Source organism: Crotalus tigris, unplaced genomic scaffold, assembly GCF_016545835.1.
Source record: "Crotalus tigris isolate CLP2741 ecotype Arizona unplaced genomic scaffold, ASM1654583v1 scf7180000018101.4720394464:4744507, whole genome shotgun sequence".
Taxonomy (NCBI): Eukaryota; Metazoa; Chordata; class Lepidosauria; order Squamata; family Viperidae; genus Crotalus; species Crotalus tigris.
In genome coordinates, this window is record NW_024096823.1 from 389,739 (window position 1) to 414,465 (window position 24,727).

The window sequence follows — 24,727 nt, forward strand, 5'->3', positions numbered from 1 at the left end:
GAGAAAGACACTATAATATAAACAAAATATATTACAAACAATATTTATTTCTCTTCTGTAGGATTTGGCAAATTTAACACATTTTGAAAGGATTAATTTTATATGCTAATGTCAAATTTAGCAAGTGTTCACTTGCTAATCCAGTGAATGTAACAATGAGTTCCCCTTGTCTGTACCCAGTGTTCCACCACTTTCGGCCACAGTTTCCCACTGTGATATTGGCCTGTCTTATGTGTAGGGAAATCTGTGCATTTGAAATTTTCCTTTAAAACCAACATTTTAGTTATCTTCCTTTACGTTATGTGAGAGAGCAGAGATGTCAAACCTATTTCCTCTTGGTCCCTTCAGTTGTCTTGGACTGCAACTTCCATCATCTCCAACCAGTATTTCCACATGCTCACTTTGGGTAATAGGAATTATTGTCCAACATCTCTGGAAGATGGCAGTCTTGGGGTAGGAAAGTTTGGAGGATTGCAAGATTCAAGATTGTTCCTTTGGGCCATGTAATCTCAGAGTCTTGAATCAGCAGAAAAATATAGGAGCATAAGTTGCACTGAACAGACAGCTAATCTCTAATCTGCCTCAATAACAAGGTTTGTGAAGGAATAGAATAGAACAGAATAATAGAACAGAATAGAATTGGAAGGGACCTTGGAGGTTGTCTAGTCCAGCCCCCTGCTCAAGCAGGAGAACCTCTGGTTTCTTACATGTTCATATGCTCGATCTAGATCAATATGCTTGTTAATTGCTCCTTCGGTAGAATACTAGGCTTCAATAAATTCACATATGTGGCGGGTGTTGGCATGCCCAATGATTTTTGTTCCTTCCCAGTCAAACTGGTGTTTATTATCAATGTGATTTGTTATCAGTGATTTTTGGTTGTGCCTTTTAACTGCTAGTTGGTGTTCATGAACCCTTGTTTTCAGTTGCCTTCCTGTTTGTCCCATATAGAATTGGTTACAATTGTTGCAATTGATTTTGTATACTACAAAATTGTCTTCCTTCTGTATTTTCTCTTTGATTTAGATAGCTCTTTTCTGAGTGTAAATGTGGGTTTGTGAGCTATCGTTCTTCCTAGGGGTTGTAGAAGTGTTATGATTATATATTTGTGCCAATGTCCGAATCCAATTATATTTCATCTCTAATTATCAACTATAGAAAATACCATTTCTGCCTTCTCTGGATTCTGCCATACGATGAAGGGAAGGGGGTGAACAAAGGGGCTTTATGGCCCTCACTTCCTTTGGTACACTTCAAAGGAACTGGAGGTGTATATCACCAAAAGGACTAACCATAACAATGGGGCTATTACCTTCATGTAGTTCTCTCTGAAGTCTCCATCCAGCCGGCAGTAAGGAAAAGGGGGTGGGAGTGTAATGCCTGAGACTGTTGCTGGAAGAAGGGGGTGATTGGGTGGGGCTACTGGGGAACCCCTTAAAACCTTGAATGGGAGAGCTTGGACCCCAAGTCCTGTCTAGAACGCCTGCAACCATTTTCTCTTAATAAAGGATGCCTGTTGGAAGAATTATTCCAAGAGTTCTGTTTTCTTAAGATGCAAAGTGGGGTGGGTCCTTACACACTGATTTCTTCTAGGTAAACTAATAGAAGTCTCAAACTTGGTGCCCGTCAGATGTATCGGATTACTTCTCCAGCACTGGAGATGGAGAATCCACCAATGGGTTTAGACTGTGTTCCTGCCCAATTAGATCAAGTCAGCCAAAGTTGCCACGCCTCTCCTGGGCCAGAAGGTCCCAGTCTTGACTTGATCTTGCCCATGGACAGATGTGCAAGTTTGGCTCTTAGGCAGGTATAGTCTCCATTGGTGGATTTTCCATCTTTCCTTGACTTTAAATAGTTTTCTGATCAGTGCTGGGCTCAGCACTGGAGTCAGATTGCTGTTTATTTCAACCCCCTTCCTTCCCCTCTTAATCTTAAAGTGAGGCTGGGATCAGCTTTTCTTTCTGCGTTTTGTTGTCTTTCAGTTTCATTTTCTTCTATCCTCCCTAACCTTCTCTGTTGGATTCCTATTAAGTTCAGTTCCATTTAGTAATTCTCCAGGAACAATTATAGTTGTCCTTTCTATTTTGCTTCAGTTTCCTTCCCTGTTTGGGGTCTGGAACGCAGCTCCAAGAGTTACAATTCAAGAGGTGGGGGTGGAAGTGCTAATCAGCAGGCAGGCTTATCAGCAGTTTAAAACGCTGTTGTTGTTGTTGTTTGCCTTGTTATTTACAGGCTGTCCTTGCTGTTCTGGGGGGCTGAGGGATCGTTGCTTCCCTATTGCAGCCCCTGTTGCCGGCTGAGCACATGCTGCTTCGAACGGGTTTTTTTCGTCGAATCAGCTGGCTGGAAGTTCAATTAGGCAGCTAAGCAGGGCAGCAGAGGCAGGTGAGCTGCTTTTGCTTTTTGGAGGCTTCGACTGCTCTGTTGAAGCTCTTTAGTGATTTTCTCATTGCAGGAGTTCTCTGGATCCTATAGGGAGGCTCAGAGATGCATAGTGGTGGCCAAATAATTGTTAAGAATTGTGTCCGCCATTTTGTGGATCTGAACACCATTCTCTGTTTTTGAACAGTCTCAGTGAGTTTCATTTTTGCATCGGCCGCCATCTTGAATCAGCCATTTTGAGAACTAACAGTTCTTTTTCATGATTATCTGGTTTTTTTGTTTGGAGCCTGCACTGAATCCTTTTTCAAAACAGTTATTCTTAGTAACACTCTCCTTCTAACAGAATTTGAACTGGTGTCTCCTCATATACACTCAATATTATTTACACACAGTAGGTCCTTGATTCTCCCTGTATAGCAGCATTGAATTCCAGTGTACCTTTTCGTGCATCTAGGTTTACCCACAAAATAGCAGTTTCTGGATTCCAGGTGTACCCTATTGTGCACCTGTGTTATCCATTAATTGGTAGTTTCTGGATACCAGGTGTACTTCATCGTGCACCTGAGTTATCTACAAAGTAATAGTCATTGGTTACCAGGTGTACCCTATCGTGCACCTGTGTTAGCCATAAATCAGCAGTCCTTGGATACCAGGTGTACCCCATCGTGCACCTGTGTTATTTACAAATTAATAGTCATTGGTTACCAGGTGTACCCTATCGTGCACCTGTGTTAACCATAAATCAGCAGTCCTTGGATACCAGGTGTACTCCATCGTGCACCTGTGGTATCCACTAATTGGCAATCTTTGGATACCAGATGTACCCTATCGTGCACCTGTGCTATCCACAAATTAACTGTCCTTGGATACCAGGTGTACCCTATCGTGCATCTGTGATTATCCAAGTAGACAATAACAGCTGTCTCTGGATTCCAGGGGTACCCTATCATGCTCCTGTGCTTATCCAGAGTAGACAAACAGCTGCCTCTGGATACCAGGAGTACGCAATCGTGCTTCTGTGATATTCCACGAGGATGGAAGAATCTGGCTCTTCCAAGAAGGGACTTTCACCTCTCTCATCAGCCTCAAAATGACAGAAATTTTCCAACCAAGAGGTGGCAGATAAGATTTCGGCCAAAGCTAAAGCCAAGGCTAGATCTGCAGGAAAAACATCTAAAAAGGAGGAAAAACAGGCCAGTAGGAGACACTGGGCATTAGAGAGGGTATTCTCTAAAGCCCAAGAACAGACCAGGACTGAAGCCACTCAGGCTGAAGTTCCTTCATTTGATTTACCACTCGGACCCTCCACTTCCCCTCTGGGAATCTGGTCCACAGGAGACACAGTCTCTACCATTCTACCAGGTGATTCATCTCATCGAGAACACATCTTGCAGCCTGTGGCTCAGCGGGCTCTGCAGTCCACCCAGAAGCCACTTTTACCCCCACAGCGGCTGGACTCAGACTACTAGAGCCGGTTCCTCTGCCCATGGAGGACCGTCTAAATGAGTTGATTGCTCAGGTGGTAGAGCGCGCCTTTCAGGCTAGATCTCAGGTTACTAGGGCTACCTCGGTTTCTCCCCTACCAATTCACCAGCCAACGACGGAGGCATATGGTGCACCTACTTCACCTTTACAATCTTCTTACTCTGAGGGTTCATCCTTTCGTGAGTATGATGCGGACGTGGGGATTCTGATGTCGGACCAGGAGGAAGACTCTCCTGAAATGCCATCCTTTACGGGTCTCTTTAATCCGTCTCATTTTGTTCCCTTGCTCCGAAAGGCCACTTCCACGGCCCATCTTGGTCCCGAGCCTTCTACATCAACTTCAACTGCGGCTCCGGACTCAGAGGAGAATCCAAACTTCATTGAACCGGTAACCACACAACACCGCATACCATGTCCTTCTATGTTTCTGAATGCGATCAGGAAACAGTGGGAATCCCCAGGTACTCTTCCCATCCCGAGTGGCAGCGATAAAAGACTATAACATGGCCCAGGACTTGGCAGATGCCCTAGAGGTCCCCAAGGTGGATGAACCCTTGGGACCCCTGGTATCTCCCACTACCACTCCTGGGGACGTGTGTGATGTCCTAAAGGCAGAAGACCGAAAAAAGGAGCTCACCTATTAGCTGCTATTAGGCAGCTACATCGGTCTCTTTCTTCAATAGGTCTGCTCTCCGCTGGCTGAGACAGCTCCAGGCCAGAATTCCGGTGGAAGATATCTGAACCCATCAGGATTTGAGCAAGATGGTGGCAGCAACGAAATATGCTTCCGATGCAACACTGCAGGCGGCCAGATTTTCAGCCAGGGCTATGGCTTCCAACGTTACTGGTCATCGTATGCTTTGGCTGAAACACTGGCATGCAGACGCCAGGTCCAAATGGCGCCTGTCAGCAGCTCCTTACCGGGGGAGAAGCTGTTTGGGGAAGCTTTAGATCCTTACCTTACAGAGAATAAGGATAAGCGTAAGGTCCTCAATCACCTTATTAAACGTCCGGACAAAAGATCCAACACATACTCATGGAGGCAGTCCTTTCGTTCAGGAACTAGGTCCACTTATTCCTATCCGCCCCACTCCTTTCCTGTTAGACAGGACAGATAGGACAGACAATTGGACAGAACGGGCTCTAAGCCCAGACAACAATTTCAGGGCAAACGACCCTTTCGTGGGAGCGGTCGGCCCTTCTGTCATTCCAGATGACTCTCCGATGATCCCTCCCATAGGCGGCAGACTTTCTCTCTTTGCCAGCCAGTGGGAGATCACCACCACAGACGCATGGGTGTTGAACACAGTTCGTCACGGGCTCTCCCTAGAATTCCTCACCTACCCTCCAAATCGCTTCCTCTCTTGTCCCCTATCAAGGAATCTCACAAAGAAAAGGTTGATGCAACAGGCCATTCAGCATCTCGTAAACATAAGGGCCATAGAACCAGTACCGTTGGTTCAGAGAGGTCGGGGATTCTACTCCATCCTCTTCATTGTTCCCAAGGCCTCTTCGTCGTTCCCAAGGCCTCAGGAGGATGGAGAGCAAACTGGCATCTTGTTTACAGAAAATTCAAGATGCAAATGTTCCAGTCAATTCTCGGAAGCATAAGAAGAGGAGACTTCCTGACATCCGTAGACCTCATGGAAGCTTATCTTCATATCCCCATCTCTCTCAACCACCGCCGGTTTCTACGGTTTGCTTACAGGGGCAGATACTACCAATACAGGGCGTTACCTTTTGGTCTATCCTCGGCCCCGAGAGTTTTTACCAAAGTCCTCGCTGTGTTAGCAGCTCACCTCCGGATGGTGCCTGTCAGGCTCCAGTGTTACCTGGACGTCATTCTGATTCAGTCATCATCAGGACAAGCCGCTCTGATGGATCTAGAAAGGGTGATCAACCTTCTCCAAAACCACGGGTTTTCAGTGAATTTTTCAAAAAAGAGTCACTTGTTCCCTACAACAAGGCTATTACATCTAGGGGCCATCATAGACACGGTCGACTGCCGTGTCTTTCTATCCCAAGAACGTTGGGACAGCATACGTCAGTTGGTCCTACAACTTTGCAGGAGTGGCATGGCAACAATAGCAAGTCTCTCCCAATTATTGGGGAAATTGATATCAGCCATTGCCATCGTTCCTTGGGCCAGGCTCCATTCCAGGACACTTCAGTGGTTTCTGCTCCCTTTCCAGAGACGGAACCTCAGCTCGTCAATTCAGAAGTGCGAATTCCACTCAGAGTGTCATGCTCCCTCAGGTGGTGGCTCTCGTTGGCCATACTCAGAGGGTCCTCATTCAAGGAACCGGACTGAATTACTCTGACAACCGACGGCAGTCTCTTCAGTTGGGGTGCGCACCTACAATCACAGTGGGCCCAAGGCCGTTGGTCCGGTCCGACCTTCGACATAATATAAACTGGTTGGAGCTCAGGGCCATACATCTGGCCCTTCGACACTTTCGGAACTCGGTAGTGAAACGTCACGTACAGGTCCTCACGGACAATGTTGCAGCCAAGGCCCATGTGAATCGACAAGGGGGCATTCAATCCCGTGCCCTCCTTACTGAGGCTCTCCTTCTGGGTTCTTGGGCGGAGGCAAATCTGGCCTCCATCAAGGCAGATCACATTTCAGGGGAGGCAAACACGCAAGCGGATCTGCTCAGAATGACGGTAAACCACTCAGAGTGGTGCCTGCACTCAAGGATTTTCAGGGAAATATCCCACAGATTCGGACTTCCGATTCTAGACCTCTTCGCCTCCCCGTCAAACACTCAGGTACCAAGGTTCTTCTCCCGTTTCCCATGCCCGGGGGCAGAGTGCACGGACGCTCTACGGAGTCTGTGGCCGGAGGGTTTACTTTACGCCTTCCCTCCTCTCCCCCTTCTCCCAGCGGTCATATGCAAGATCCTCAGGGAAAGGGCGGAAGTTCTCCTAGTGGCACCATATTGGCCTCGGAGACCGTGGTTCGCCGACTTAGTGAACCTCTCATTAGCGGATCCATGGAGGGTTCCTCTGGACAGGGTCTCGCTCAATCAAGGGACACTACTTCATCCAGACCCACAATGGCTACAGTTAGCCGTATGGCACTTGAGCGCTCAGTTTTAGCTCAGGAGCACTGCTCGTCTGGAGTCATTTCTATAATCCAGGCTTCCCGTCGGGCCTCTACCAATTGGATTTATGAGGCCACATGGAGAAATTTCTGTTCATGGTGCTCAAAGCACCACCTGACATTGTCAAATCTGACAATTCCTCACATATTGGACTACCTCCTGGAGGGTCTGGAGAGGAGTCTGCAGACAGATTGCTGCTTTGTCCACCATCCTTACATGTGAATCTGCAACTTCCCTGGGTCACCATCCCTTGATCCGATCATTCATCAAGGGTGCTACCAACACCAAGCCTCCTGTAGTCCACAGATATCCCTCCTGGGAATTACCGAGGGTGTTGCGGGCTCTTACCAATCCACCCTTTGAACCCCTCAAAACGTGAGTTGAGATTCTTATCACTCAAGGAAGCCTTTTTGGTGGCCATCACCTCCGTGCCGTGGATTTCCGAACTAGCTGCTCTCTCCACTAGAGATGATTTGTGTATCTTTCACCGTGACCGAGTGGTCCTTCGTCTTGATCCAACCTTTGTTCCAAAGGTAAATTCCTTATTTCACAGGACTCAAGAAATTGTGTTACCAGATTTCTGTCCTAATCCCTCACATGATCTGGAACAGCAGTGGCATCTGCTGGATGTCTGCAGAGCACTTCGTTATTATATCTCGCGGACAGCTGTCTTCCGCTCTACCGAAACCCTTTTCGTTTTATATCACCTTCCTTCCAGGGGTAGGAAAGTGTCGTCCTCCACAATTGGCAGGTGGATCGGGCTTGTATTGCGGAGGCGTATAGGGTGGATTCAGTGCCAGTTCCAGGGTGCATCACGGCCCATTCCACCCGTAGTGCGGCTACTTCTGCAGCCTGGGCTACTCAAGTGTCCATTGAAGACGTTTGCAGAGCGGCCACGTGGTCCTCTCCATCACCCTTCATTAGGCATTAGAAAATCGACAGGTTCGCCTCGGCGAAGACGTCCTTTGGCAGGAGGGTTCTGCAACAGGTACTATCCCAAAGTGCCTCGCTGGGCAGGTCTGATTCCCTCCCTTAGGGACAATTTAGCTTTGGTATATCCCATTGGTGGATTCTCCATCTCTAGTGCTGGAGAAGGGGCATTGTTTTACGTGAACACCTTTTCTCAGCACGGAGATGGAGAATCCACTCCCACCCTAGTAGGTTATTAGGCCTAGCTTTACATTTATGAGTCAACACGTCTTGCTGTCAGTCATGGCTTCACCTTCGTCAAGACTGGGACCTTCTGGCCCAGGAGAGGCGTGGCAACTTTGGCTGACTTGATCTGATTGGGCAGGAACACAGTCTAAACCCATTGGTGGATTCTCCATCTCCGTGCTGAGAAAAGACGTTCAGGTAAGACAACACCCCTTTTATAATGATCCCATTGTCATGCTGAGTGAAAATGTTGAGCATCATAATCCCAACATCATCAATTGCCTTAAAAAGAGTGAAAAACAATAACCAGCTTGCCTGCCCATCTCTAAGAATTAGGAAGGCAACCAGCAATAAATATTTATATCAGTTGCAGTTTTCCTACATTTCACTAGATGGCTCCAGATCCCAGAGGAAAGCCTTTGAGTAAAAAACAGGCTTCCTTTCACATGTTTAGTTCCATCAGATGTTACTGAACTCCAAGTTAAAAAATTGCCAGAATGGCCAATGTTGAGAAATGTAACATCTGGAGGATTCCCATGTTGCCCAGATATTGAAAGGAATGTATATATATATAAAAAAATTGCATCAGATATCTCAGTATCAAAGGGAAGTTCTGTTTTTTTCTTTCAATCCTCCTGTGTAAAAAAAACACCTAAATAAATAGTATCAGAATAAAGACTGACATTTATCAAAGGATCTTTCTATTCCTTGCTACCTTTTTTAAACTGAAAAGGGATTGCTTATTTAATTAACTGATCAATCTCAGCAGCTGTTCTAGGTGTATAATTATGAATGAAACAATAAGGCAAGAGATTGCTAAAACACAGCAAGAAAACAAGCTACACACCATAAAATGTAGATCAATAGACAGGGTCACAAACCACCCTGACCTTCTAAAAACACAACAGGATAGGGGCCACATAGATGAAGTGGGAATGCTTTTCCAGAGAATACTGTGATTCAGAGGTCCTCAACTTTTGGGCACCAGGGATCAGTTCTGTGGAGAGAGATTGGACTAGAGGGGGCGTGGTTTTGTGTGTTGCCTGCATCTCACAGATGAGGCTTTGCTTGCTGGCCTTGTCATGGCCCAGTACTGGTCCACGGCCCAGAGGTTGGGGACCCCTGCTGTAATTGCATGGATCACAGAAGAGGCTTATCTCTGAAGTCTCACAAGTTGATACAGCTTCAGTGGCTGGACTTAAAGTGTCCTAATCCTGCAATAACTTACTTAGTGGAGAGAAACAGCTGAAATAGGGCACTTCCATAAGTAGCTGGCACTAAGCCACAAAGAGCTTAATAGCCAACATCTTGATTTGCACCCAGAAATCAACTGGTTACCAGTAGAGGTTTTACATGGAAGCAAGATTTACTATCGTTACTTACACTAGGGCTTTTCAACCTTTTCACCAATTGTACCACTTTTAGGATATGGCAATATTCGAGTACCACCTAGCAAGGTGTCAAAATCTTGATGACAAAAAAAAAAACAACCCTGCTCAAAGTTGCACTGAAATGACTTATGACCATTTTTCACACTTATGACCATTGCAGCATGCCCAGGGTCATGTGCTTTATATTTGGATGCTTGGCAACTGATTCATATTTATGATGGTCACAGTGTCCCAGGGTCATGTGATCCCCTCTTGCAATCTTTTGACAAGCAAAGTCAATGGCAGGGCTGCTGGTGGCCAAGTGCTAAGGCAGGACTTTCCTCCCTCCCTCCCTCCCTCCCTCCCTCTCTCTCATGCCCACCTCCTTCTGAAGGAAGAATTTGAAACCCCCCCCCCTCATATTTTCTCTCTTCCATATATTCATCAAACAAGGAAAAGCCTCCAGAGACAGAAAAGACAAACTGCTGAGTGAACTAGCTTAAAAAGGCATATTCCCCTTTAAAAATTAGCTACTGGCTAGAAAGGAAAGTAAGGAGCGCAGCCGGCTCCATTCATAAGTAAAGGAATGCTACAGGCAAAATCCATTCAGGAGAAAAATACTTCAAAATCCCTTGCAGCAAAACTTACAGCTAACAATAGCAGAGCAATAGAAGCTAACAAGAGACATCAGCCATCAGCCAAATAGAAATTGCCAAACACTCCTTAAGAACACAAAGCCCACATTGCACAAATCCCAGAACTTCAAAGTCACAAAAGTAAGGTGACCAACTTTTTTACAATGAAAAGGAGGACACAAATAAATTGAAGAAAAAAATATCGTAAATAAAAGAAACATTTTATTCATTGCAACAATAATAAGAATACACTATAATATGATAAATGCATAATAAAAACATTTGTAACAATAACATTTTATATTGTAATTATGCTTACATGCCGTGCCCCCACCTGCAGCCGCCCCGCCAGCACTGCTGCCTCACCGTGTAGAGCGGGCCCCACAGCTCCTAAAGCACCAGCTGTGCGAGCTCCGGCCCCAGGTGGCAGCCTGCCATTGACACATCCCACCTGCAGCCGCCCTGCCAGCACCACCACCCACCCTGCGCAGCCCTGTGTAGAGCAGGCCCCGTGGTTCCCACAGCACGGGGGGCAGCCAGCCACCACCGTCCCTCACAGCACTGGGGGCAGCCCCACCGCCCCTGCCTCTTGCGCCTGCAGCCATTATTGCCCTAGCAGGGCCGAAGATCAAGAGAAAGTTACCGTGGCGTCGCCACTCCAGTCTCCTCCAGATATCTTTGGGACTAACTAGGAGATGGTGTAGTTGGGTAGCAGGGAGGGGTGAAAAGGTCCTGCCAATTCGCCTTCGCTGCAGACAACTTACATGTGCAAAGTTTGCCGGCCGGGTGTTTTGGTGCACTCAGCAGCAATTCCCATTGGCTTTCTAAAGCCAATAGGGGGAGTAGCACAGCTCATGCAAAAGTTGAAAAAAAACCATCAAAAAAGGTGCCGGAACGCCATTCTGAGTGTTCTTTGAGAAAAAAAAAAGCCCTGCAGATTAGTCTTCAAATATTGAAAAGGAGGACATGTAGGAGGACACTTTTCGAGGGAGGACAGAACTCACAAAAGGAGGACTGTCCTCCCTAAAGGAGGACAGTTGGTCACCTTAACAAAAGCACATAAGAATCCTTCCACTCTCCATCTCCCTCCCTCCCTCCTCCGTGCCTCACCTCCAGCCATTGCTGCCTTTTTTCATTCCTCTTGGAGGGCAACCCCTCCCCCACTGCATTTCTTGCCTATTTGCTGCTGCCAGCACAGGTGGCTGCCACAGCAGTTGTAGATTGGCTCATGGCCGGCCTGCTTGATCTCCTCTCCCCCACCCTCCTCCTCCTCCTTTCCCTTCCGTGCAGCTAGAGCTGACTCCACCTCCTTCCAAGGCTGCTGCTTTTTTCCCTCTCCCTCTCCTACCCAAACTGCCTCCTTTTATAGCCTCTCCTGTCTCCGCTCCCCTCCTCCTCCTTTCTCATGGGGGAGGGTGAGCCAGAAGTGAGCCTGGGGCCTTTGCCTCGCCCCAGCCACTCTGCAGCTCCAGAGGACTCTCTCACAGTAAGTCCTTGCCTGCGCTGGCTCTTTCCCTCCCCCATTACACTTGGCTAGGCAGGGCTGCGTACCATCTGCCACTCATTAATGTACCACAAGTGGTACATGTACCACCGGTTAAAAAGCCCTGACTTACACCACTGCTTCTGGACCAGCCCTTGTTTCCGAATGGTTTTAAAGATCTTTGTTTTATTTGCATCTGCAGCAATTCTATGAAGCAAGTTAATGTTGGTCTCATTTTCCAAGTAATAGATCTGACGCTCAGAAGTAGCCTGCTTTGAGAAAGACTGTGGGATTGTTAAGCCTGTTCCTTTACATGTGCAAAGAAACCTAGATTTTTGATCTGGGCAATAATAAATAGAGTTATAATGGCAGAAAGGAACATTTAAACTATTCATTCTGTAATCATTATAACATTAATGTAGTTTTACTAACATATTAACCTCTGTAGAAACTTAGAGACTTTTTTTATGATGTCAGCTTTTGTGGACTTCAACCAACTTCACGAAATGCAAATTTTCATTGGACTCAAAATTCTGTATCCCAATCAGTGTTTCTGTACAAATTTACTAGACTGAATAGAAAAAAACATTTCCATCCCTATGTTTGGTCAAGTAAAACCATTTATAAAGGGGAAGATACATAGTACAAGCATGTCTGTACAGGTAATCCCCAAGTTACGAGCGTTAACTTAACACTCATTCAAAGTTACAAGTGACCGCAGTGGCACTGCAATTCACCCTGGTTATTCCCTCCCTCCCCACCCCAACCCCAGGTCTCCCTAGACACTAGGCCTTCAATACTCATCTTGTGAAGATCGAGATCCTTTGCTTTCTTGGGTGCTCCAGGCCTTCAGTGCATTTGCAGACAATGGAGGCCTAAAGTAACACAAGATCATGTGAGATCAGTAGGGCGAGATCTCACGCTACTGATCTTGCGTGATCTCATGGTTCTTTAGGCCTCTGCAACAAAGAAAGGAACCAAAACTGGGGGATGTTTCCACATGCCTCCAGAGACTGGATCAGGACTCCAGTGGCCTTTTCCAGACTGCTGTGGCCCGAATCTAAGGCTGGGGGAAGCTTCTGCCCCCCCCAATCCGGGCTCCGGAGGCGTTTTCCAGACCACTGCCACTCAGATTTGAGGTCAGGGACCACTTCCGCACACCCCACTTGGCCCGATCCGGGCTCCAGAGGCCTGAGTGTTCCCCGGCCTCAAATCCTGATGGCAGCGGCCTGGAAAAGGCCTCCGGAGCCCAGATTGGGCCGTGCGGGGTGCGCGGAAGCATTCCTCGGCCTCAAATCCAGGCAGCAAATAGTCCAAGATAAGATAGTCCAAGTTAAAGTGCTTCAGTTTACTGAAGATATTTAGGTGTGTTTTTTTCCAAGAATTATCTGGTCATGGAAGAAAAGGAAAGAAATGAGAGAACCTAGTATAAAAGTACAATAATTCACAAGAAGAGAAGGGAGGTAAGGGGAGTAAGGTCAACTTCACAGAATAGTCCCTTCACTCTGTGCATAACAATGTTGTACACAATACAGGTTAAGAGTGACAGAAGCAAATGCTAATTCATGTTTCAACCGGATAATTCATTCCTGAGGCTGCTCAACTTTTCTCTTTAACATTGGAAGATAATTGGAATTGGAAGAATTTGGTTTTGAATGAAAATTTGCTATTTATTCTGTGCCTAAAAATGAAGAATTTGGAAAAATTCTCTTTGCCAAATTTGTTGGCAGTGTTGTGTTTATGATCCATGCAATGCCCATGGCTTGGCCAGCTCACTTATATTTCCTATTTTCGGCCTTCTGAATAACGTTGTTGGGTAAACAGCCCAACCGCTGCTTGCAATCCAAAGCTAAAGATAGAAAAATTACAGAGACAGCTGCCAGAGGAAAACATTGGATTCTATAGCAAAGAAAATAAGTTGCCAAGTTTCAAGTTGTTATTTAGAAGGAAACTGATGTGGGTGTTGAAAGTGAGTTTATTTATTTATTTAGCGTATGGCATACAATGTCAGGGAATTCTACACATGGTAGAATTGCTGGCTTAGGAATTCTGGGAATTGAAGTCCATGAGTCATAAAAGAGCCAAGGTTGCCTACCCCTGGCCTAGATTGCTAGTTTATTTTGTTTGGCGCTTATACGCCTATCCTTGGTGCATTGCGGGGGGCAAACTAGCTTTACACCAATTAGCTAGCGGCGCTCATGTTGCTGGCTGTTCCAGGCTCCTCTGCCGGGCTCGCTCACCTTGTGTCGCAATATCTTATGTCCGGCCAGATCCAGTGCCGGCTTTTGCTCTCTGCCCACACGAACACAGATAGGTTTTTCCCATCAAAGTGGTACCCATTTATCTACTTGCACTGTTGCATGCTTTCGAACTGCAGGATGTGCAGGAGTTAGGGATCGAGTGACGGGAGCTCACTCTGTCTCCCGGAACCGGGTTCGAACCGCCAGAGTGCAGACCAGTTCCAGCATCATTAAACCACTCCACCATTGCCTCCCCTGGTGAAAGTGAGCGTGATAAAAAGACAGACATTCAGATGACAGCTCTCTTCCGCTTGTAGTACAGGTAGCCCTCGACTTACAACAGTTTATTTAGTGACTGTTCAGAGTTACAACAGAACTGAAAAAAGCGACTTATGACCATTTTTTCACACTTATGACTGTTGCAGCGTCTTCATGGTCACATGATCAAAATTCAGATGCTTGGCAACTGGTTCACATTTATGACATTTGCAGTGTCCCGGGGGGGGGGGTCATGTGATCACATTTTGCGATCTTCTGACAAGCAAAGTCAATGGGAGAAGCCAGATTCACTTAACAACCCAGGTTACTAAATGAACAATTGCAATGATTCACAACAGTGGTGGTAAGCAAATTGTAAAATGGGGCAAAACTCACTTAACAAATGTCTTGTTTAATAACAGAAACTTTGGGCTCAATTGTGGTCATAAGTTGAGGACTATCTGAAGATACGATTACTTAGATCAGCCTTCCCTAACTTTGGGGATTCAGTTTCCATAACTCTACAGTGGCAGGGAGATTTCCATGAATTCTGAGAGTTAACCTTCACTTTTCTAAATGGAGAAGTTGGTCTAAGCAGCACAAAGTGCCATTGGTGGAGAATGACGAAGATACCTTCCATTTCTCCCTACCAACCAGCAAGAGGGCAGAAGGGCAGGTGAGCAGCAGGTCTGGCTGAACAAGTGTAACTGTCATAGTTCCGACGGATGAAACTCTTCAAAGAACTTCGAGGCATTGTTTATCTTAAAGCATCTTTATTCGAGGAGCATAGCATCGGCACGTACATCGCCAAAGCCAAAATCTGAATTCCTCTCCCCTGAGCACATAGTATCAAAACACAATACGGGTCCTCTAATTTACAGTCATAAATCACATTCTCCAATTAATGTGAAATGCAGACTCTCCCTCCAGTTCTCCATCTTGCCAATTCTTATCATCTCTTATTTCAAAAACCTTGATTCTCACACTGGTTACAGTATTGTTATGTCTAACTAAACTCCAGTGCATATTCCTCCCCCTCCCCCTCCCCCGCCAGTATCATCTAATTCTAACTAATTCTAAGATTAAAATGTAAGAAGGAAAATGGTTGCATCTCCATATGTTGTCAAAGCAGAAACATCCAATGTTAGTAGCATTGACATCAACAGCAACAGCAATTGCCCGGGTTGGCAGGGAAAAGAGCAGGGCTTTTTTGGTCATAGAACGCACTGGAACAGCGTTCTGCCACCTTTTTTCGATGGATTTTCCAGAGTTGCGTTCTTTTCCTATTGTTTCCCTTCCTATCCTCGTTTGCTTTTGAAAATGCCCCTCTGGCGGTACGGTGCGAGCAGGGTCCCCTCCGGCACTGTCTGCCTCCTCTAGGAGGAGCCATGAGGCGCCGGAGCACCAAAGCCAGAGCTTGGCTTGATTGCCTGGGTCGGACCGTGTGGTGTGGAAGCTGATGGTGGCATGAGAGACACATAAACCCATCTTTCACAAGAGGGTGAGCAAGCCTTTTGCCTTCCCTTTCAGAAGGTGGGGTGTGAGGTTAAAAAGAGGCGAAGCGAGAGGAAAGAAAGGCGACTGGAGTGGAAGCTTGCCGGACAGCGAAACTTTGCTGTTTCAGTTCCTTGGGTAGTTCAAAGGCTGGGATGTCTATGAAAATCTCTTTTTAGTCTTCTATACTTTATATTCAAACTGCAGAGGGGAAGAATAAGAATGAAGCCAATGTCCTGTGATTCGGAGGTATTATTCTTAATAATAATATATATTAATTATGTATTGGTCAGATGTAAAGGTAGACCTACAGTAAGTTTAATTAAAAGCAATCTGTTCACTGACAAAGTTTCAACTTTAATTTGTTTCAAGTCAATATCCATATTAAACTCCAAAGGTAAATTTTTCCACCTCGTCTGACAACTTCGTAAAAATAATTCAGTCTTTTACAAGCAACCAAATTTTGTTTTATTGGGCCAATTTCATTCCATATAGAAAGCTGACATTTCCACTCATTAAATTAAATGAGTACACCAGTGATAAATGTCCCAAAAGGTTAATAAAATGCCTTCTTGTAATTTAAAGCCACACAGTGCATGGTAACATTAATAGTATTAATTTACCTTGAACAAAATCCTAGTCTTTTAGATGCATGAAAAATTGAAGGGTTTTTTTTCAACTACAAAGGTAAACCTTGTATGGTAGGCAAGACGGGTTGTATGACATATGTGAGTTCTGGCACTTTTTTTTTTTATATAAAAAAGCACTGGAAAAGAAGGAAAGTCAGGTTTCAGTATTAGGTGTGACGAATAAATTATCCCCTCCCCAAACACTCTTTCCTCAGGAGAAATAAATTACAGCTCAGCCATAAAATATTTGGACTCAGGAATGTTGATTGGGATACTGGGAAGTCAAGTGGCTAGAAGAGAATGCCTAACAAAACACAAACATGCCCGCGGTGTAGAGAGTCCTCAACTTACGACCACAATTGAGCTCAAAATTTCCATTGCTAAACAAGACAGTTAAGTGAGTTTTACCTCATTTTATGACCTTTCTTGCCACAGTTGCTAAGTGAATCACTGCAGTTGTTCAGCTAGTAACCCGGTCATTAAGTGAATCTGGCTTTCCCATCGACTTTGCTTATCAGAAGGTCGCAAAAGGGGATCACGTGATCTTGGAAACTGCAACCATCATGAATATGAGCCAGTTGCCAAGCATCTGAATTTTGGTCACATGGCCATGAGCGTGCTGCAAGAGTCGTAAGTGTGAAAAACCGTCATAAGTCGCTTTTTTCAGCCCTGTTGTAACTTTGAACAGTCACTAAATGAACTGTTGTAAGTCGAGGACTACCTTTGCGCAAAGGAAGAATTCATTTAAAGGATTATTTTCTAATCCCTCATTATCCGTCCTTCATCCCATCAGGTGCTGCTAAACCAGTCTCTTAATCAATAGTGACTGATAAGATATGAATTTTAATTAGCATAAATCTATATAATGGGGTTACAGTCCTGCTTCTCTTTAGATTAGACTTTCCTGCCTCTGGTACCATAATAAAGCAATTTGTGATTCAATGAAATAATCTGTCTTTTCCCTTTGTGGTTTGTATTGTTTCTGGGTCCTTTCTAGTTTTGTAGGCCAGCTTGGGTCCACTGGAATTGGGAAGCTAGTAAATATAAATAATAATTTATTAAAGAACCTTTTGAAGAAAATTATGCTCTCCTAGACTGTAACAATTTTCTCTTGCATAATGTAGCCTTCAACAGAAGAAAAATTACCCACTCCAGTCACATTGAGTTGCAATTTCACTAGTTCCACCTCAGTTCTTAATTTCAAAGTTAATTTTATTATTACTACTGTGTTTGCATCATGAAGAAAGTATGTTGTTCATAACTGGCCTTGTTCTCTGCTTAAAATTAATAAATACTGCTGAAAAAAAGATTTCTGTGTATAGCCAGGGACCTAACTGCAGCTGTAATGTTGAAAGAGTAAATAATTGTCCATTATCTATAGCACGTTTTTCAGAAAAGTGCTGGACTAGAAATCAAAAGGCTCTGAGTTCTAGTCCTGCCTTAGGCATGAAGCTTTGGGTCAGTCACTCTCAGCAAAATTCCCCTCACAGGTTTCTTATTGTGGAGAAAAGAGGAGGGGGAAGGAGTATGAGGTATGTTTGCCACCTTGAATTACTTATAAAGTAATAAAGAAGGGATAAATATCTAATATTTCAGAGCAGTAATATTTATCTAATAAATAAATTTAAAAACAGCATTCCACATGGCTGCTGCTCAGTGTTTTTCAAACCTGGCAACTGTATGGCCTTCAGCTCCCAAAATTCTACAGCATTTTGTAAAGCAAAAACTTTGTTAGCTGTATTTTCTTAAGACTTTTTACAAAACTGTCACCTGAGGGAGGTACGTTTAAAAAAAAACCTCAGTAGAAATAGAAACTATACATTAATGTTTAAATAACATTTAACTATGTTCAAGCATGTTCAAGTAACGTCACTATGTTTTAATATATTATGTGTATTATATGTTTTAATATATTATATTAAAATAACATAAGGGAACGCAGGATTGTGAGTATTAATTGAATCTTCTTTATCACAGCTGAGTTAAAGTATTATCTACCCGTCCATCAGGTGGCAAAAAAACCCTCCTACTGTATATATTTGCAGGTAAGCCAACCCATGAATTTTTAACCAAAATACCATGTGCCCTCCGTGGGTAAACCAACCAGCTTTTTTAATGATATTTTGGTTAAAAAATCAAGGATCACTTCAGGCTTATCCACAAGTACAGTATGTACAGGAAATACTTAAAAAAAACTACTACGGTGTATACTCAGGGATAAGCCCATCCACGAATAAGCGGAGCCTGATTGTGGGGGTGCATTTGGGCACCTAAAATTCTTGGCACATTCCCAAGTATATAGAGTGCTGGCATAACATTTGAGATCCTCAACATTAATCGCTATCCTACCATAAGAAAGGTGTCCCCAGATGGTGCTCTCCTTATTCATGGTGTGCAGGGCATGTTACGGAATTGCTATTGCTCCTAGTCCTGTTTTTTTTCCCCTTCCACTAAACATCAGTAGCTGGCAGGAGAACATCTCCCAGTCACTCTGCTTAACTTGGATAGGGCTAAGAAAGGGACTTGGGGGCTTTGTGATAGATGGCTAGAATGTCATTGACTGGTTTGTTTTTTTGTTTGTGTGTGTGCAAGTGTTTTGCATGGCTGCATTTCAGGGGAGCCTGACTATCAGCTGATACCAGTAGAGAGATGGATCAGATTGGACTGTTTCAGAAGAGTACTAAATGTACGTTCAAAAATAGCCTGAATGACAGCTGGTAGGCTCAAGGGGAGCTTTGCCATGAAGTGGCAAAGAGAAAGGAAAAGGCAATTCTCCTACTTTCAGACCATAAAACCCCACTTTTGCCATCCCTAGTTAGATTCTGGTTGGACTGATTCAGGCTTCTGAGCTGGAGGTGGACTTGAAGTCTGGCAGGTACAGAGAGTTTCTGGCTCAAAAGAAGTGGATTCTGCCATTAAGAGGGAAAGGGGTGTCCTGTATTAGTTTAACATGGTCAAGAGATACTGGGCTGAACTGCAGTTCTTATAGAATGGCCTGCAAAGCACATCAGAATGAATGTACAACACTATTAAATCCAGTGCTTTTTTTCTAAAAAAAAAAAAAAAGGTGCCGGAACTCACACATGTCATACAACCTGCCTTGCCTACCTACAAGGTTCCATCCCAAAAAGGTGCCAGAACTCTGTTCTGGGTGTTTTATGAGAGAAAAAAAGCCCTGATTAAATCTAAGGATGACTTAAAACTGTCCCTCGTAAGAATTGGGGATCAGATGAGTGTAATATCTTCAAAACACAGCAGAAAAAGATCACACCAGAGCTTGTTGCAGTTAAAATGTAGATGAAGAAAGGATCTTAGATGTATTTAGGAAAAAGAACATAGTTCTCTGGATGATAGGTCTGGCAAAACCATCAGACTCCAGGTGGAATCACTATGTTTATTGAAACTACTAGGATGACAGACTTATCATCCAGACACTTGTTGCTTTATTTACATTGCTTATAGCCCATTCCAGTCTTGAAACACTTGTTCCTTAAATACCTGATGAGAAGACCAGAACTGAGGGCATTTTATTCTATAGTACCTTCTTAGGATTCTCTATAACATTGGATAGACCACTATAATTGGATAGACCACTATAATTTGGGAAGCCAGATGCTAGAATGAATCGGTCATTCTAATGCACTAGGGCAGTGGTTCTCAACCTTTTTAATGCCGCAACCCCCAACCGGTCGTAAGTCGAGGACTACCCAACCGGTCGTAAGTCGAGGACTACCCAACCGGTCGTAAGTCGAGGAGTTTCCCTGCCCGGGAGCGCCACGCATGCGTGGTGCCACCCCCTGCGCTGGCTGAGGCGTAGCTGGCAAGTGGCAGAGACGGCACAGGCCGACCACCGGCTGGGCCACCAGCTGGCCCAACCCACAGGAGGTAAGGCACCCGCCGGGCCCCAGCACGACAGCAACCCTCCCTGCGCCCGCTGGCCTCCCACCTCCCACCCCTGGCCCTCTTTTACTTACATTTTTAGTAGTTGCTCAGCAGGGAGGGGTGGAAGCTTCCAGACAGCTCTCCTTTGCTACAGACAACTTGCAGCACCGTTTGCAGAATGGGACTTTTGGCGGGCTCAGCAGGGCAGAGACAGCCTGGACAATTCCTATTGGCTTTTGAAAGCCAATAGAATTAGACTCTATTCAAGAGAGTCTATTCTATTGGCTTTCAAAAGCCAATAGAATAAAAGGGAGTAGCACAGCTAAGGAAAAGGGGAAAAAATGGCGGACTGCGTTGTTTGGTGACCCCCGTGAAATGGTCGTTCGACCCCAAATGGGGTCCCGACCCACAGGTTGAGAACCGCTGCTATAGTACCTTCTTAGGATTCTCTATAACATTGGATAGACCACTATAATTTGGGAAGCCAGATGCTAGAATGAATCGGTCATTCTAATGCACTAGGGACTCTTTTCATGGTTTAGGAAAGCATAGACTACCTCCCCTCATAGTTGCCCTTCTTCCGCAGGAGAAATTAACAGATGATAATAATATCTCATTAAAAGTATTCTGGGTGTAAAGCATATGTATGTTTTGGGCAGCGGTGTGCTCTCCAAGCTTGTTTCAATTTAGTTTCTGAACATTTAATTACCACACTAGGTAACATCATCAGCAGGAGCAATTAATAAGCATATTAATCTAGATCCAGCATATGAATATGTAAGAAACCAGACCATTCAAACTACCAATCAACAAGAGAACCAATCAACTGCTCAGAATTTAAATATAGTTTCAAACAAACAACCAATCGCACGACCATATTGGCACACAGGACATTTTATAAACTGAGGAAATTAGGACAAGAACATCCTGCTGATGATGTTACCTAGTCTGGTAATGAAACGTTCAGAAACTAAATTAAAACAAGCCTGGAGAGCAAACCACTGCCAAAATCTAACAGCCGAACTACAAGTATTTTCTGTTATTTCAAACATATGCATATGTCAGGATAGAGACCTTTTAACAGTCTGTTCTTTTGTTTAGTATTAGTCCTGTGATGTGAAAGTGGAAAAATAACAATAAAGCTTGCTCTGCCACCAGCAATCTCCATCATCATTCATTTCAGTTACTCAGTAGCTCTGTTTAAGATCACCTGACCTTCCCCCCCCCCACTCTATTTATTGTTTGAATCTCCTTTATTTTCATTTTATAATTGGAAAGGTCTTTTACAGGCAGAAGGCTTTAGATTAGCATCTGGTGTATGCCAGAACACCTGTTTACAATGGCTAGGTGGAAAATAGTAAAGGCCAGCTTTTCCCAACCTGGTTCTCTCAGGATGACAGGACCCTACTGTTCCTGAAATTCCCAATCCTAAACTCAGGAAATAAAGAAAAGAATCAAGTTGAGTGGCTTCCGGATGTTCCAGCACATTTAGTTGCCTTAGACCAGGGGGTGTCAAACTGCCAGCCCGTGGGCCGGTTGCATCATATGGAGGCCATGCCCACCCCAGCTCCGGCAATGCAAAAAAAAATTCACGATAAATCATGACAGGTCATGTGATGTGGCGAGTTTGACACCCGTGCCTCAGACCAAGGATATTTTTTTTTTGAACAACAGAAAAGCAGGAGGAATCTCTGGTTCCCGCTAGATATTTTGTCCAGTGCCACCTGTGGCATGATAATAGCATACAGGTAGTCCTGGGCTTACAACAGTTCATTTAGCGACCATTCGAAGTTACGGTGGCACTGAAAAAAGGGACTTACGACTATTTTTCACAAGACTGTTGCAGCATGTCCATGGTCACGTGATCAAAATTCAGATGCTTGGCAACTGACTCATGACACTTGCAGTGTCCCAGGGTCATGTGATCATCTTTTGTAAGCTTCATACAAGCAAAGCCAATCAAGAAGCCTGATTCACTTGAACAACTGTGTTACTAACTTAACACCTAAAATGATTCACTTAGCCAAAAAGGTCATAAAAATGGAGCAAAACTCACTTTGCAGATGTTTCACTTAGCAATAGAAATTTTGGGCTCAATCTTAAAGGGGTCAGATGGTGTCACTCCTTCAAGCTAGTGCAGACCAAGAGACCAAGATTATGCATGCTAATACTACTTTTATTATAAAGTTACAATAACAGAATCTCAGCAAGTTTGAATGTGCCTATCCCCTCCCTGCTTTTGTGTTCTAGTGACCTAGGGAGGATCAACTCTTAGATCCTTCCTCAGGGCTTTGGACTCAGGTTTCTCTTATCAGACAGTTGGCTTCCTTCCTCTCAAGGTTATTCACACAGCCCATTACAGATTGGGTTACTCACACAGTGAAAGTAGATAAGTGAAAATTGATTAAAACAACATTGGCCTAAAAGAATCTCCCACACTTGCCTCTGATGGGAGTATAGAAGACTAGAAGCAAAGGGTAATCCACTAGAATCAGGGGTTCTCAACCTTGGCAACTTTAAGACTTGTGGACTTCAACTCCCAGAATTCTGGGAGTTGAAGTCCACAAATCTTAAAGTTGCCAAGGTTGAGAACCCCTGCACTAGATGAAAACCTCTGCAAAAAAAGGGATAACTGCAGGGACAATCTTGCTATATAGTGTAGCAGATTGTCAGACTCATTAGACAGATCAGGAAGTTATCTCCTCCGGAAAGCTAAAGCTACTTTTATTGAGATTAGTTCTAACCACATAGTCTCGCAAATCTGATAGTGATGTGTCTCCTCCTACTAGTACTACTGCTAATCAGGGAGGCACCTGCCTGAACCACTTCCAAATGTTATCTGGTTGTTCTGGTCTTTAAAAAAAAAATACCAATTCCTTCTGCCTAGTTTCCAGGTCCTGCATATCTCCACCAATGTCATCTTTCTTACAGTATAACAAGGTTTCTCAACTTAATTTTTAAGATGTGTGTACTTCAACTCCCAGAATTCCCTAGTCAACAAAGCTCTATACCACAGGTGTCCAACTTGCTGCATCACGTGACATGTTGCAATGTATCATGACTTTTTTTTTTTTTTTTTGCATTGCTGGAGCTGAAGTGGGCACGGCCTCTGCAGGATGCAACCGGCCTGTGGGACGGCAGTTTGACATCCCTGCTCTATACTGAAGCGGCCATCTTGGGCTGGATGGGACAAGGTTATGTGATGGTATTGACTGTCTCATGGTCTTCCTGCCTTTTGTAACATAGCTTGCTCTCTTCGGGTGTATGAAGAAGATTATCCTGTTGCTATAAGCTGCATTCAGCTCCATAGTCAGCCACTATGTACAAAATTAAGGAACCCCCCCACTTGTCCTTATTAGGTAGCATATTGTCTTCAGAATGCTTTTGTTTGCTCTGCCTTCTAAGGAAACTTAACAGGTGTGATACTTTGACCCTGACCCAATCCTCCTGAACTGAAAAACCTTTCCCATTAAGAAATACCATCAAGGTCTTTATTCACAAGAAAAGGAAAACACCCAGGCTCTGAAGAGCAACCTTATCAACATTGAAGTGATCAGACAAATTACAGCAATCCACAACTGAGAGTGGGTTGATAGTGGAGTGGGGGAATAGTTTCTCCTTTCCTGTGATCTTGCGTTTCAGAGCAATAAGTTCTAGGACTGAGGCTTGATTGACAACAAGGAACCTTAGCCCAGCTGGCTCAGGAATTCTGGGAGTTGAAGTCCAGGAGTCATAAAAGAGCCAAGGTTGCCTGCCCCTGGCCCAGCGGAGCGAGCCTTAAGTCACCATTTTAACTGTTGCCTATAAAGCAGTTGTGTTCTCTTGGTGGTTTTAACAATCTTCATGTGAATTCAATCTAGAAATCGTGAAGTGTTAGATCAGCGAACATAGAGGCAGGTGTGGTATGGCTGTGATATTGCTGTTTAAGCAGTTTTGTTCCCTGAAGAGCCCACATAACAATTTACGATAAAACAGTAACCAAGATAAGGGTGAGTAGTGACACTTTGTTTGGGTGTAACTTCTTATAATAAACTATAAGGCTCTTATGTTCTTCTGCTACATTTTTTTAAAAAAAAATCTATAAAACCTTTACCAGTTAGAACTGGGATGTGGCTGGGTATCTCTGCTAAAAAACACCATACATTCAAATAAACTTTGTACTGGCTGGGTGCAATTGTGTAAATGTGCTAAGAGTTAAAGAGGCATCTCAGGTTTTCCCCTGTCCTTGATCTTCCTTGCGACCTTCCCAGCAGACTTCCAACAAGCAGAGTCAGTGGGGGAAGCTGGATTCACTTAATTCATTTACCTGCAGCAAAAAGGTAAAAAAATCAGATATGACTCACTTAATGACTGCCTCACTTAGTGATGAAAGGTCTGGTCCCAATTGTGATCATAAGTTGAGAACTACCTGTACATAACTTGGACTTTAGGGCTTTTTTTTCCCTTCCTGTTCCTTATCTCCATCCCTCAAAACTCCAAATTATCTAAACTCTTCTATAGCAGACAATTTGATATGTATACCAATTACCCCAAATGCTGTCTACATAAATCTGCATATGCATTATTTTTATTTTTAAATAAAGTGGAAAGGCCATCCAAGCATCCCT